At 39.5% G+C, this 14,448-nt stretch overlaps 1 long non-coding RNA gene across 1 annotated transcript in view; it reads right to left on the bottom strand.

Annotated features, from left to right (window-relative positions):
- Positions 1-12,610, bottom strand: part of LOC126984600 (uncharacterized) — a 141,439-nt gene extending 128,829 nt beyond the window's left edge. The window contains exon 1 of the long non-coding RNA XR_007737115.1: positions 12,592-12,610. This is a non-coding gene — a long non-coding RNA (uncharacterized LOC126984600). The remainder of the gene's footprint in view (positions 1-12,591) is intronic.
- Positions 12,611-14,448: the final 1,838 nt, after the last annotated feature.

The following is a 14,448-nucleotide window of genomic DNA, read 5'->3' as shown; positions in this document are numbered from 1 at the left end:
TATTTCTGCTACATCCCATCGTCACTGTCTTCTAAATACTTCTTCCTGATCAACAAGTCACTGATAAACCCACTGGAACCTCACGCAGGCTGGTTTGGCGGGCAAAAAACCGTAATATTTCCCCCCAGGTTTCCAGGGTATAACACTACGGACATTGTTAATGGCGGAGGAGGAAAATGAGGCAAAATCTCTTGTCGGATTATCTGGTCTTAAAGCGATTGCTGTTAGTTTGTAAGGAAGGAGAGAACGGCCAACCTCACCTCACCAAGGGGAAGGGTTCTTATATAATAGTGTCTTGGGAGGAGAACTTTTGATGGTGAGGATAATGAGGAAAACTTTTGATTAATAATAATAAAGGCAGAGGATAACTGTGATGAAGATAATAAGTTAACGTTTTGATGAAGATGATGAGCAAGATTGACAAACTTTAAATACGGAGAAGGGTTCAACTTCTCAAAAGGTGCTTTGTGTGGAGGAGTACTTTTGATGGTGATGATAATGAAGAAATTTTTTGTTAATAATATGGGGAAGAGGCTGATCGTAGTGATGAAGACAATAAGTACTTTTGATGAAGATAATGAAGACTGATAAACTATAAAATTTGAATGGGAGGGTTCTTAAAAGTGCATTATGAATAGTACTTTTGAGATGATGAATATGAAAGAGGATGATTGATTAACTAAGAAATGGAAAAAAAACCTCCTATCGGTGAAGTATGGATAAAAAGATGCGATATCTATTGCTATTGAAGTTATACAGATTCTACTGACATATTAATAATGGAAGCAGGGATGAACCTGACTCCGGTATTGTTAGTAATGCAGGAAAATAATATCGCATCATCCGGTGGTAAAAATACCGGCCGCCGACTCTCGTGTGGCTTTTATTATGTCCGGAGTGAGAGCGTTATTCTCGCATGCGCGAATTCTTTTAATAGGCGCGGCAGGGCGTATTTTCAGTAGCAGCCGTACGCGGTTATGGGATTCAGGACATTAATTTTACTCTGTTAAACTGGAGGTTGAGAACATTAATTTTTTCATCATATTATTTGTTGCTAGAGGGCCTGGCGGAGGTAATTTGACGATTTACTTCGTACATTAATGACTCCGTTTGTATAGATTAATCGATATTAATACTAATGATATGGGAACGCAGCATTAATTTTCCGTCATGGCATTAACACCCAAAGTAAATGACAAGACAAACATTATTCTGTTTATATAATTGCACGAAAAACATATATATATATATATATATATATATATATATATATATATATATATATATATATATATATATATATATATATATATATATATATATATATATATATATATATATATATATATATATATATATATATATATTATATATATATATATATATATATATATATATATATATATATATATATATATATATATATATATATATATATATATATATATATATATATATTTATCAGCAATACAGTAAAGCAATGATGCATGAGGGGAAAAAAATAGCATCTTTTCATTGCTTGAGAAGGAAGTATGCGTCTTAATAAGTATATTTTCCAGTAGCGGAATTCAACAAAAATGATAAGAAAGCAGGAAAAAGGGTGAATAGACAAATAATGCTTCTTCTATTTCTGTGTGGTAATGTGGCTGCTACTTGCGCGTCCGCACACTCGCCTGTAAATACTCCACTCAGCTGAATCAACAGGAACTAATGGCACTGTTGGACCAATATATTACAGCCTGAATGAGTGGGGCCGGCCAGAAAATATGACTCATTACACACACACACACACACACACACACACATATACGAGCTGAAAACACACAGATTCATAAAGACACATGATCTCACTCACACGTACAAAAACATAAGCACGAGGGCGCTCAAGCTAACACAAAATACTACAAATATAAGAAAAATACACACAAAAAACGCATGCGCGTGCGCGCGGATATACGTACACACAGGAAGAGATGTACTTTCTATATGGAATATTATATATATATATATATATATATATATATATATATATATATATATATATATATATATATATATATATATATATATATATATATATATGGATAGATAGATAGATAGATAGATAGATAGATAGATAGAGATATTGATATATATATATATATATATATATATATATATATATATATATATATATATATATATATATATAGTGTATATATATATATATATATCAGTGGTGGGCACCGATCACTTTTTTGCTGTTCCGATCCTCGATCATTCGATCAGTTTGGGCAAATGATCCGATTCCGATCACCCGATCATTTTTTAAGTACTGCTGTTCCGATCACCATTCCGATCATCCGATTATTAAAACTTATTATAGTTACTATTATTTTTTTAAATGATAATTACAAGAAACACCTTTTATAGGCGTTCTTTAAGTAATAATTTTAAAAAAGTAATAACTTAATGATTTGCTGATAAATATTTTTATTTTTCCTCTTTGTTTTGGTATATAGGACATTGTAAAGAAAAATGTTATCTAACTTCTTATTTTATGCATTTATATAAGTCTACTCTTTTTATTCAATTTCTGAATGTATGAAAAAGGAATTATGTTCGCTATTTTTACTTTTGTTTGAAGTTGATTTAGATTTTTGACAACCATTTTTCATCTTTTTAATATTTTATCATCGATATCTAGGAAATATTTTTTACTACGTATTCTATAATAAAACAAGCGATAGTGATCATTAATCTCCTTTCCTTCCTGATTAAATAGCTGTCTGAATAAAAGATATTGGTCCATAAATAAATTAGTTACAAGAAGAACATAAGCAATAAGGTTTTCATTATAAGTGAGCCGGTGTTGTGTCATCTGCCATCCATGCATCCTAAAACATCCCATCCTGATCTGCACATGCGCGGAACACGATGTTTACAAACACAGTGTTGATATCGTAGTTGGTCCAGGTAAGATGGCGACAAGACAGCATGGCAGCTTTTATGGGAAAATGGCCAAATTCATGAATGACATGGACCCCATAATAGCCAACCATCAAATGGAAAGAATCTGAGAAACATGACCATCAGTCAGAAGAGTGTGTAGGTTATCTCATTTATCACATATACCGACATACAATGGGTGTAGGTTATCTCATTTATCACATTTACCAACATACAAGGGGTTTAGGTTATCTCATTTATCACATTTACCGACATACAAGGGGTGCAGGTTATCTCATTTATCACATTTACTGACATACAAGGTTTCAGGTTACCTCATTTATCACATTTACCGACATACAAGGAGTTTAGGTTACCTCATTTTTCACATTTACTGACATACATACAAGGGTAGGCGGTGGCTGAGTGATTAGCGTGCGGGGCCAGCATTCATCACGCTATGGACAACATCGATTCGAATCCCCACGCTACCACCTAGGATTTTTTTGTCACCGCCTGTCCAGAAGACCACCTATCATCCCGGATTCTAGAAGAAACCGTACAAGCGAATCAAAAATGAGTTCCAGGGGGCAGCATGAGCCAAGCATAACTAGCGCCACTAAAAATTGCCTGCGCCATGACGGGCTTGGGCCGACCACCAGGCCCCTGAAGAAAGCCTACCGGCGCTATAGGCTGAGATGTAAACAAAAAAAAAGTTACCTCATTTATCACATTTACCGACATACAAGGGGTGTAGGGTACCTTATTTATCACATTTACCGACATACAAGGGGTGTAGGGTACCTCATTCATCACATTTACCGACATTCAATGGGTGTAGGGTATCTCATTAATCACATTTATCGAGATACAAGGGGTGCAGGTTATCTCATTTATCACATTTACCGACTTATAAGTGGTGTAGGTTATCTCATTTCATTTACTGACATACAAGGGGTTCAGGTTATCTCATTTATCACATTTACCGACGTACAAGGGGTGTAGGTTATCTCATTTTTCACATTTACCGACATACAAGGGGTGCAGGTTATCTCATCTATCACATTTACCGACATACAAGGGGTGTAGGTTATCTCATTTATCACATTTACCGACATACAAGGGGTGGAGGTTATCTCATTTATCACATTTACCGACATACAAGGGGTGCAGGTTATCTCATTTATCACATTTACCGACATACAAGGGGTGCAGGTTATCTCATTTATCACATTTACTGACATGCAAGGTGAGCGGGTTATCTCATTTATCACATTTACCGACATACAAGGTGAGCGGGTTATCTCATTTATCACATTTACCGACATACCTCATTTACCTCATTTACTGACATACAAAGGGTGCAGGAAGAAACTTTCATATTTCAAGCAATTTTCAAATTAAAAACATACGTCAACATTTACTTTTAAAAAGATATATATATATATATATATATATATATATATATATATATATATATATATATATATATATATATATATATATATATATATATATATATATATATATATATATAAACTCAGGTGGGACATATCGCGATAGGCAGTCGACAAAGACACGGTACTGTGTCGCAATTCATCCACACTTTGTTTGTAAACAAATCCCGCGCATGCGCAGATTGGATGGGATGTCTTAGGATACGTGGATGGCAGATGACACCACACCGGTTAGGACACGTAGCAATGAGTTTAAGTTGGATAAGTTCAAGTTCAACAAAGATATAGGCAAGAATTGGTTTACCAACAGTGGTGGATGAGTGGAACAGACGTAGAAGGTTAGGTCTTGTTGGTTTCCCGAAAAGGTACTACCGCCATTAGAGGGTGGTAACACTGCAGCAGAAAATGCATAACTGACAACTGGGGTAGGCCACTCGGTTACTGGAGTGAGCGGAAGCCCACTACTGCAGCCCACACCACACTGTCATAGCATCGTGTAACAATTCTCGCCAAGCAAATAAAGCGACTTTGCGCCTGCGCGTCTCGTTCACGATACCTTACCAGAATTAAATAAATTAACGATCAATAATTATCGCTTAATTTTATAAATAAAGACACTTATTGAAGTAACTATTTAGCAACGTGTATAAAAAAAAATTGTAAGAAATCCGCAGTCACTTGTTGCCATGACAACGCTAAGCACTTTCTTTTTTGTGATCGGTGATCGGAAGTTAGTTTGTGAAGTTCCGATTTCCACAGTCCGATTTACAAAGATGATCCAATCTTTGCATTCTGATCGCCAATTGCTGTTCCGATCAGATCAGACTGATGATCGGAAGTGCCTAGCTTTGATATATATGTATGTCTGTATGTATGTATGTATATATATATATATATATATATATATATATATATATATATATATATATCTATATATATATATATATATATATATATATATATATATATATATATATATATATATATATATATATATATATATATATATATATATATATATATATATATATATATATATATATATATATATATATATATATATATATATATATATATATATATATATATATATATATATATATATATATATATATATATATATATATATATATATATATATATATATATATATATATATATATATATATATATATATATATATATATATATATATATATATATATATATATATATATATATATATATATAGAGAGAGAGAGAGAGAGAGAGAGAGAGAGAGAGAGAGAGAGAGAGAATGAGGGAGAAGAGGGAAGAGATGTACGTCGGGAGGGGATCAGGGAGGGGAGGAGTGGAGGAAGGGGGATAATATTAGATGAGAGTTTCGTGATGCGTCCTACCTGGTGACACTCTAATGACAAGGCAGGTAAGGGCGCACACCTGCAATATCCACCGGCCCTCCGTGCTTTGGGATGACCGGCGAGGGAAGACAAAGAAGGAGGAGGTAGAGAATGATACGGAAGGAGAAGGGAGAAGACGGGAGGGGTGCGGGGGGAGGAAGGAATAGTTGAAGAGAAAGGTGGATGGAAATCAGGAGGAGAATTATATAGGAGGAGAGTGGAGAAGAGTGGGGGAGGGGAAGGAAGAGATGAAGAGAAGGGTGAATAGAAGTAAAGAAGAAAATATTTTAGGAGGAGAGTGGAGAAGAGAAAGAAGACGAACAGGTGAAGAGAAAGGTGGATGGAAGGAAGGAAGAGAATACTATATATAGAAGGAGAAGATAGGAGAGAGACTAAGAAAGAGGTGAAGATAAGGGTGGATAGAAGTAAAAATTTAAGAGAAATACACATACAAAAACTAAATTAAGGGTTTTAGATCTCTCTCACACACACACACACACACACACACACACACACACACACACACACACACACACACACACAGACACACACACACACACACACACACACACACACACACACACACACACACACACACACACACACACACACACACACAGAAGACTGATTGACAGAAAGGCACCAGATTTAAATATTTAGGAATCAGCAGCGATATTATAAACGTAACCAATAACCAATATCCAAAATACCCAATAACGAAAATATTATGCGATTGTGAGGACCAGAGAATAAACAATGAAAAAAAATCACAATAAGCACCTCATCTTATACCTACGAGGAGGAGAAGGAGGAGGAGGAGGAGGAGGAGGAGGAGGAGGAGAAGGAGAAGGAGAATGTGGGAAGGAATCAGAGAAGAAAATATTGTTTGAGTGGAAGGGAAGCAGAGCGTGAGGAGTGGGAAATATTGAGAGAGAGAGAGAGAGAGAGAGAGAGAGAGAGAGAGAGAGAGAGAGAGAGAGAGAGAGAGAGAGAGAGAGAGAGAGAGAGAGAGAGAGAGAGAGAGAGAGAGAGAGAGAGAGAGAGAGAGAAGAGAGAGAGAGAGAGAGTAATGTTAGATAGGTTGTGTTAGGTTAGATTATATCAGATTAGGTTAGGTTATGTCAGGTTAAGTTATGTCAGGTCAGGTCAGGTTAGGATAGATCAGGTTAGACTAGACTAGGTTAGGTTAGAGTAGGTTGACTGTTTGTGTGTGTGTGTATGTGTGTGTGTGTGTGTGTGTCCTTATCCCATACAATAACATCACAATCCCTATTTCAATCCTCTCTCTCTCTCTCTCTCTCTCTCTCTCTCTCTCTCTCTCTCTCTCCACCCCTTTCTATTCTTATCTCTTTTTAATCAAGCGCACAGCGAGAAGGAAGGAACTTGGCCAAAGAAAATAAAGGGGGTAGCCATTCATATACCCTTCCCCCATTCACTGCTACCCTTTTTTTTCCCCCTTTCCCCTTTCCCTCCCTTCCTCTCCCTCCCACCCTTCTGTTCTCAAACCCCGCCTATCGTTTTTGCTATTTACCCTTAATATTTACCTGTTTATTTCATTCCCATTTTTATTTACTTGCTAATTATCTTTTATGTGCTCTGTTCCCTTTCATACAACGGTGTTTGCTCGAGGAGTTTTTATTTTAGCGTTAATTTTTATCACCGGGAAAGGCTGTGTACACTAATCTGATGTTTTTTTGTGTTTTTAGTGTACTACATAATCTTGCTTCCCTCTTACTCTATTCATTAACCTCCTCTTCCTCTTCTCCCTTTTCCTGTATCCTTAACTTTTTTTTTTTTAGTCTATCATTTTATTTTCCCTTCTTAGCATCATTCTTCTTCATTCTCCTTCTTTTACTCTCTTTTACCATCTCCTCCTCTTCCTCCTTCATTCTCTGCTCGTCATCCTTTTCTTTGTCTTCCTTGTTGCTTTCCTTCCTTATTCTCTTTCATCCATCTTTCCTTCCTTTCTGTTCCTTCTCCTCCTCCTTCATTCTCTGCTCGTAGTCATCGTTTTATTTGTCTTTCTCATTATTTTCTATCCTTAAATATATTTTCCTCTATCCATTTCCTCCCTTTTATCACATCCTTCCAACCTATGACTGTTCCTTCTACTGCCAACGTATCCTGTCACTTCCACTAGCCACTTAATACTCTTCCTCCTCCTCCTCCTCCTCCTCCTACTCAACGGACAGCCTTCCGATTGGCTTCCAGTCACTAGTGGAGTGCCTCAAGTGTCAGTGCTAGGACCCATTCTCTTCATCATATATATCAACGACCTCGAATCAGGACTGAAATCCACAATATCGAAATTTGCTGATGACACCAAGGTGGGGGGAAAGGCCCTCACAAAGACCGACTGCGAAATCATTCAGAAAGACCTCAATCACATTATCAAATGGTCGGAAAAATGGCAAATGTCCTTTAATGTTGACAAATGCAAAGTCATGCACATTGGGTCCAGAAATAGTAACCACACATACATCATGAATGGGAGATCTCTGCAAGCGATGCAGGAGGAAAAGGATCTTGGAGTCACTATCAGCAGTGACCTGAAACACGCGAATCACTGTAAAAAAGCATACAACAAAGCCAACACTATGCTCGGGTTCATAGCGAGGAACTTCGAGTGTAAAACACCAGACGTGATGCTATCCTTGTATAATTCCATGGTAAGACCGCACCTCGAGTATGCAGTACAGTTCTGGTCTCCTAATTACAGAAAGGACATTGATTTACTAGAAAGGATTCAACGACGCAACATGAAGATGATTCCAACCTTAAGGGCTCACCCGTACGAGGAACGATTCAAGCAACTCAATCTCTTTACATTGGAGAAAAGACGCCTGCGAGGGGATATGATTCAAGTCTTCAAGTATCTGAAAAAAATCAATAACGTCGATTACTCCAAATTCTTTGAACTGCAAACCAACCTAAGAACTAGAAATAACGGTTTACCCATTCAGTCTAGTCGATGTAACACAGACATCGGAAGGAGTTTCTTTTCAAACCGAGTCATCCGTCACTGGAACAATCTTCCTTCAGAAGTAGTAAATGCGAATACTATCAACTCCTTCAAATATAGAATCGACCGTCACTTCGCTGCGTCGGGAGTAAACTGAATATTGAGTTGCTTTCATCTGCTCCTCAATATCGAGGTGCTTTCATCTGCTCCTCAATGTCGAGGTGCTTTCATCTGCTCCCCAGGCCCCAAGTGGCTGTCGAGCAGATTAAATCACCAAAGCGGGCAACCTCGTAATGAGCCAATAGGCTTTCTGCTGCCTGCATTTCCATGTTTCCATGATTCCTCCTCCTCCTCCTCCTCCTCCTTCTCTCTACTGTTCACTCTTCAGATACTAACTCCGTCCTAACCATCCTCGCTTGCGACAACTCCTCCTCCTCCGCCTCCTCCTCCACTTCGCCTATAAAACCTTGGCCTCCACCTTGCTCTTCAATTCCCGCCATTGTTGTGAGGAGCAAGGGAAGGATGAGGAGGGGAAGGAAGGAGAGAGAGGGAGAAGGAGAGGAAGGTGAAGGAGGAGGGAGAGGGAGAGAGCGAGAGGGAGAGTAAGAGGGATGCTGGTGAAGCTTTGCGCGGGGCGGCGGTGAATGCACTCTGCCTCTGTTTTGTTTATTGTACTACCTTTTGTTTCCTTTATGATCTGACGCCAGAGAAACATTTACTTGTTTATATTCAATTAAGTTTCTGTTGTTGTTTCGCCTCAAGAGCGGTCCGAGGGCTTTTGTTTGTGTGCGTGCGAGTGTGTGTGCGTATCGGCTTGTGTGTGCGTGTGTGTGTGTGTGTGTGTGTGTGTGTGTGTGTGTGTGTGTGTGTGTGTGTGTGTGTGCGAGCGCACGCGAAAGCGAGTCTGCTTCTGCAACTCAGTCTGTGCATATGTACGGCTTCATTTCTATGTGAAGTTGTCCAACTTAATATGTGAGTGTATGTGTGTGTGTGTGTATATATATATATATATATATTTATATATATATATATACATATATATATATATATATATATATATATATATATATATATATGTATATATATATATATATAAATATATATATATATATATATATATATATATATATATATATATATATATAATCCTGTGTGTGTGTGTGTGTGTGTGTGTGTGTGTGTACACGCACATGTATGTGCGTGTAAATCCTGTCCGAGAGACTAATGGAACCAGGTGTATTTCTTGGAATGTTCGGCGCGCGCGCACACACACGCAACCGCGCTCGGGAATACACACACACACACACACACACACACACAAAGCGCCTGCCCGGGTCTCAAGGCCGGGCGAGACACGCAACAATATCTTGTATATATGAATATCATTACTGTTCAAATGATAGCCATTAAAGAACAAGTGACCCAAATTGCCGCTTAGTGCCGCTCGTTGGCGGTGGGCGGCGGGCGGCGGCGGCGGGGAGCAGGCGGGGGCTGCGGGTGGGCGGTGCGGGGGGCGGGGGCGGGGGTGGTGGGGAAGGTCAGTGGGAGGTGGTGCGGGGCAGACGGGTCAGGGAGAGTTACGGCTGGTCATTGTGGTGGTGGAGGTGGTGGTGGTGAGGTGTGGTGGTGGAGGGGTGTGGCTGGGATGGGCGTAGGCGGTGGTGGTGGTGGTGATGGCGGTAGTGATGGGCGTTGGCGTGTGGTGTTGGGAGATGCTGATGCTGGTGGTGCTGGTGCTGGTGGTGCTGGTCGTGGTGGAGGTGATGGGGTTGAGTGCTGGGGGTGCTTCTTGATACCAATAACTTGAGACCAGAACGGATCGGGAGGTATTTCTGTGTGTGTGTGTGTGTGTGTGTGTGTGTGTGTGTGTGTGTGTGTGTGTGTAAACTTCACCACGGCCTGATCACATGCTGGACTCGTGATCGCCAACAAGTACTCTTCCATCCTCTTCCCCTGCTCAAGACTAGGCAACAGTTGCTCTTGTTAGCCGGAAAATCTTCGGTCTAAACTGGAGTTGAACCTTGGTATGCCAGGCTGACCTTCCTCTCAGTATTATTTGCCAGTTATTTCCCGGTCTGTCACTCACCATGACCATTTCTTTATTATAACTGGCTTTATTATGACATCTTTGGGCATTCTCAATTTCCATACCCGATACTTGGTCTATGTCGATGTCTGATTCAACAGTCATGACGGGAAGATCGCGCTGAGTGTAAACGCTTAGTTCTACGCATGAGGTCAGAGAGCCTCATGATATGTTGCCGCGGTTTCCGTCTTCACTCCCGGCAAAGATTTTAAGTAATTTCATTTCAAGGTTTAGTGCACAATTTGTCTATCAATTCTACTAAGCATATATATTCAATAACAGTTTCTAGACCTGCTTCTTGGATGACTTTGTGTGATTTGGCCGTGATTCTCAAAAATAACTTTAATATCATGCGAAATCACATTAAAACACACAAAAATAAAGCACACTAACACAAAGAAGCCAAGGAAAGAAAACAAACCATTATAAAACAGAGGAAGGTATAAAAAAAAAAACTAAGACAAAAGATATAAAAAACAACAACGAGCAGGAGAAAACTAAGACACAGGGAGAAAGAAAACGAAATATGGGCTGAACACACACACACACACACACACACACACACACACACACACACACACACACACACACACACACAAACACACACACACACACAGAGGCAGTCACCCCCCAACCACCACACACACACCCTTCTCCCCTTCCCCCACCACACCACACACACACACACACACACACACACACACACACACACACACAAGTGATAGGTGAACCGTGAGGCTGTAGGGGGCGTGAGTGTGTTTGTCTGGTGTAGGGGAATATTGGTATGCATGGGGGCGGCGTACACCTGAGATAACACCCACACTAATATTTACCTTCCCTCCGGAGCAACAGCAAATAAACGGGCCAGCGGGCGGACGTAACACCTGCCCCTCCTCGCCTTTCCCGCCCAGGTGTGTTTCAGGGGGGGGGCGGTAGAGGTAGAGGAGGTAAGAAGTAGAAAAAGATGTAGAGATGGAATTAGAAGTAGCTTGAGTATTAGTAGATCTGGTTGAGTGACATAATTGTAGTGGTAGTAGTTGTAGTTGTAGTGGTAGTAGTAGTCAAGTGGCAGTGATAGAGGTGGTAATAAGTAGAAAAAAAGATGTAGAGATGGAATTAGTAGTAGTTTGGATAGTGATAGGATTAGTTGAGTGACGTAGTAGTAGTGGCAGAGGTAGTAGTAGTAGTAGTAGTAGTAGTAGTAGTAGTAAGGGTGGCTTGTGTATTTCTATAAAACTAAGGTACTCTAATCATTCGTAGGGTAAAGATGTATGATAAATATGTTAATGGAGAAGATACCAAAAACAAGGTGTGTATGTATAGAAGCGTAGGATGTGTAGGTGACAAGATAGATGAAGGAGATTAGTATGCGAGTAGTATGTGAAGCTGCTGGGGTGAAGAATACGCCGGTGGAATTGATGAATGAGGCGATAACGGAATGCAGGAAGTGAGTACCGGTGTCGTTATACTGTGTGGGAGGGGAGGTGTGAAAAGAGGGTGATGGTGTTATGGGTAAGGAAGTGATAGAGTGTTAGGTGTGAAAATAAGGTGATGGTGTTATGGATAAGGAAGTGATATTGGTATTGATAACGAAGGTGTAGATAAAGAGAGGATGTGAAACTGACGGGTATAGATGTATGGTATAGGGGGATGGCAATAAGGCTAAAATTGTACGGTTGATGTTATGACGCAGACAAATGGAAGTAAACAAACATATATAAAAACACCCAAATGATACGATAAAATAATAAAGTGTACGTGAATATAACATGTACTTACCATCACAACAGTCCGTGTCTGCAAAGTGAGAAAAAATACATTATTGTGAAATATAACATATGAACACAAGTAAACTGAAAAAAAAATCAAAATCAGTCATATTTAGTTATATATAAATGCCTATTAAAGCAATACCTTAGACAAGTAATAATAAAAAAAAAAACTAGAACATTAAATCAAAATCAGTCATATTCAGTTATATATAAATGCCCAATAAATCAATACCTTCGACTAATAAAAAGAAAAATCAGGGAGGATTACATCAACTTGTGTAAAAGGAGAAAGAAAACACATCAGCCGGTCAATCAGTCACGGCCCATTTGGTCAAGGTTCCCAGACTGTGAATTTCGAAGAGAATAGGAATAAAAAAAATCAAAAGTGGTACGATGCAAATGTGTGGAACTGTCAGAATCTACGCAGTCATTCAATCATCTCACCAAGTCAGTCTGCTGGTTTTTCACTCAGTTTGTCGGTCAGTCAGTCAGTCAGTCAGGAGATTCGTGATTCATATGTATCCAGAATAGTGTCCCGCCTTCCTATGGTAAATGTGTGTATGTGTGTGTGTGTGTGTGTGTGTGTGTGTGTGTGTGTGTGGATGGGTGGGTGTGGGTGTGGGTGCGTCAAATGTGTTCGTCAGTTAAGCATTCCACCTTCCTTCCGTAGAGGTGTTATGGGATGGACAAGTGACAATGATGGTGGTGATGATAATGCTGACGGTGATGATGGTAATAATGCCTGGTGGCGATTGTCGTGATTGTTGAATGTTAACTAAGTAAAATTGTTAATAATCACACCTTTGTACAGTGCCTTTTAGTCTAACAAACTTTGGCACTCGGATATCATAACCAATATTGATAACTGATGATTATAGTGACTAGTGATGCTTGTAACTAGTATGGTGGTGATGATACAAGTGGTGGTGGTGGAGGTGGTAGTGGTGGTGGTGAGCGGCCCATCCCACCACATCTGACCGGAACCCAGACGGCCCATCCAATCGGCATTCAGGCTTCCCCCATTTCCCCATTTATTTATATTGGCCATGAAAATATTTATACAGCTGCCCTCACATTTATATAGCGAGGCAGGGAGAGAGGAGAGGAGAAGGGAGGAGGCTGGGAGGAGGAGGAAGGGAGATGGAGGGTGAGAGGGAAGAGGAGGATGGGGGACGTAGAGGGAAGTAGCCAGTGTGAGCGAGTGTCTCAAATCCCTTCGTTCCCTTTTCTCTCTCTTCGCCTAATATCCGGCGGGGGAAGTGCCAACAGGAAGTATTGTAATAATAGTGAAATAAAAGCTGTGTAATTTTTATTGGAAATATTACACGTTTACTGCCGGACGTAGCGAGAGAGAGAGAGAGAGAGAGAGAGAGAGAGAGAGAGAGTGGTAATGGCTGGCTGGGTGATAGACTGCCAGCCAGAAACGGTTCTTTATGTTCGGGGAAATTACATACAGCTTTGACCTCAACAGAGACTTTCGGATATGTTTATAGAGAGGGAGGAAGAGGGAAAGGAAGGGAAAGAGGGAGGAGGGGGGGGAGGATGATGATGATGAGGAGGAGGAGGGAGAGGAAGGAAGGAAGGATGTGGGAAAGATGAATGATGTAATAGTAAAGCGTCGCGTGGTGCAGGTAAGATGAAAAGGAGAAAGAAATAAAAATGATAAATGGATGAACAAACAAAATAAATATAAATACAAATAAAAATATGAAGATCAGTAAATATATAAATGAAATAATGGTAAGCGGTCGATTTCTCTTCATTTATATTCACTGATTAAACAAACAAAAAATCAACATAGTAAAGTAGTAATTGTAGTAGTAATGGTAGTAAAAGGGTAGTAGTAGTAGTAGTGGTTAGTGAG

The sequence above is a fragment of the Eriocheir sinensis genome, chromosome 5 (assembly GCF_024679095.1).
Source record: "Eriocheir sinensis breed Jianghai 21 chromosome 5, ASM2467909v1, whole genome shotgun sequence".
In the NCBI taxonomy this organism is placed as follows: Eukaryota; Metazoa; Arthropoda; class Malacostraca; order Decapoda; family Varunidae; genus Eriocheir; species Eriocheir sinensis.
The sequence above is the reverse complement of the archived record's forward strand: the minus strand, read 5'-3'. Positions and strand labels throughout refer to the sequence as shown.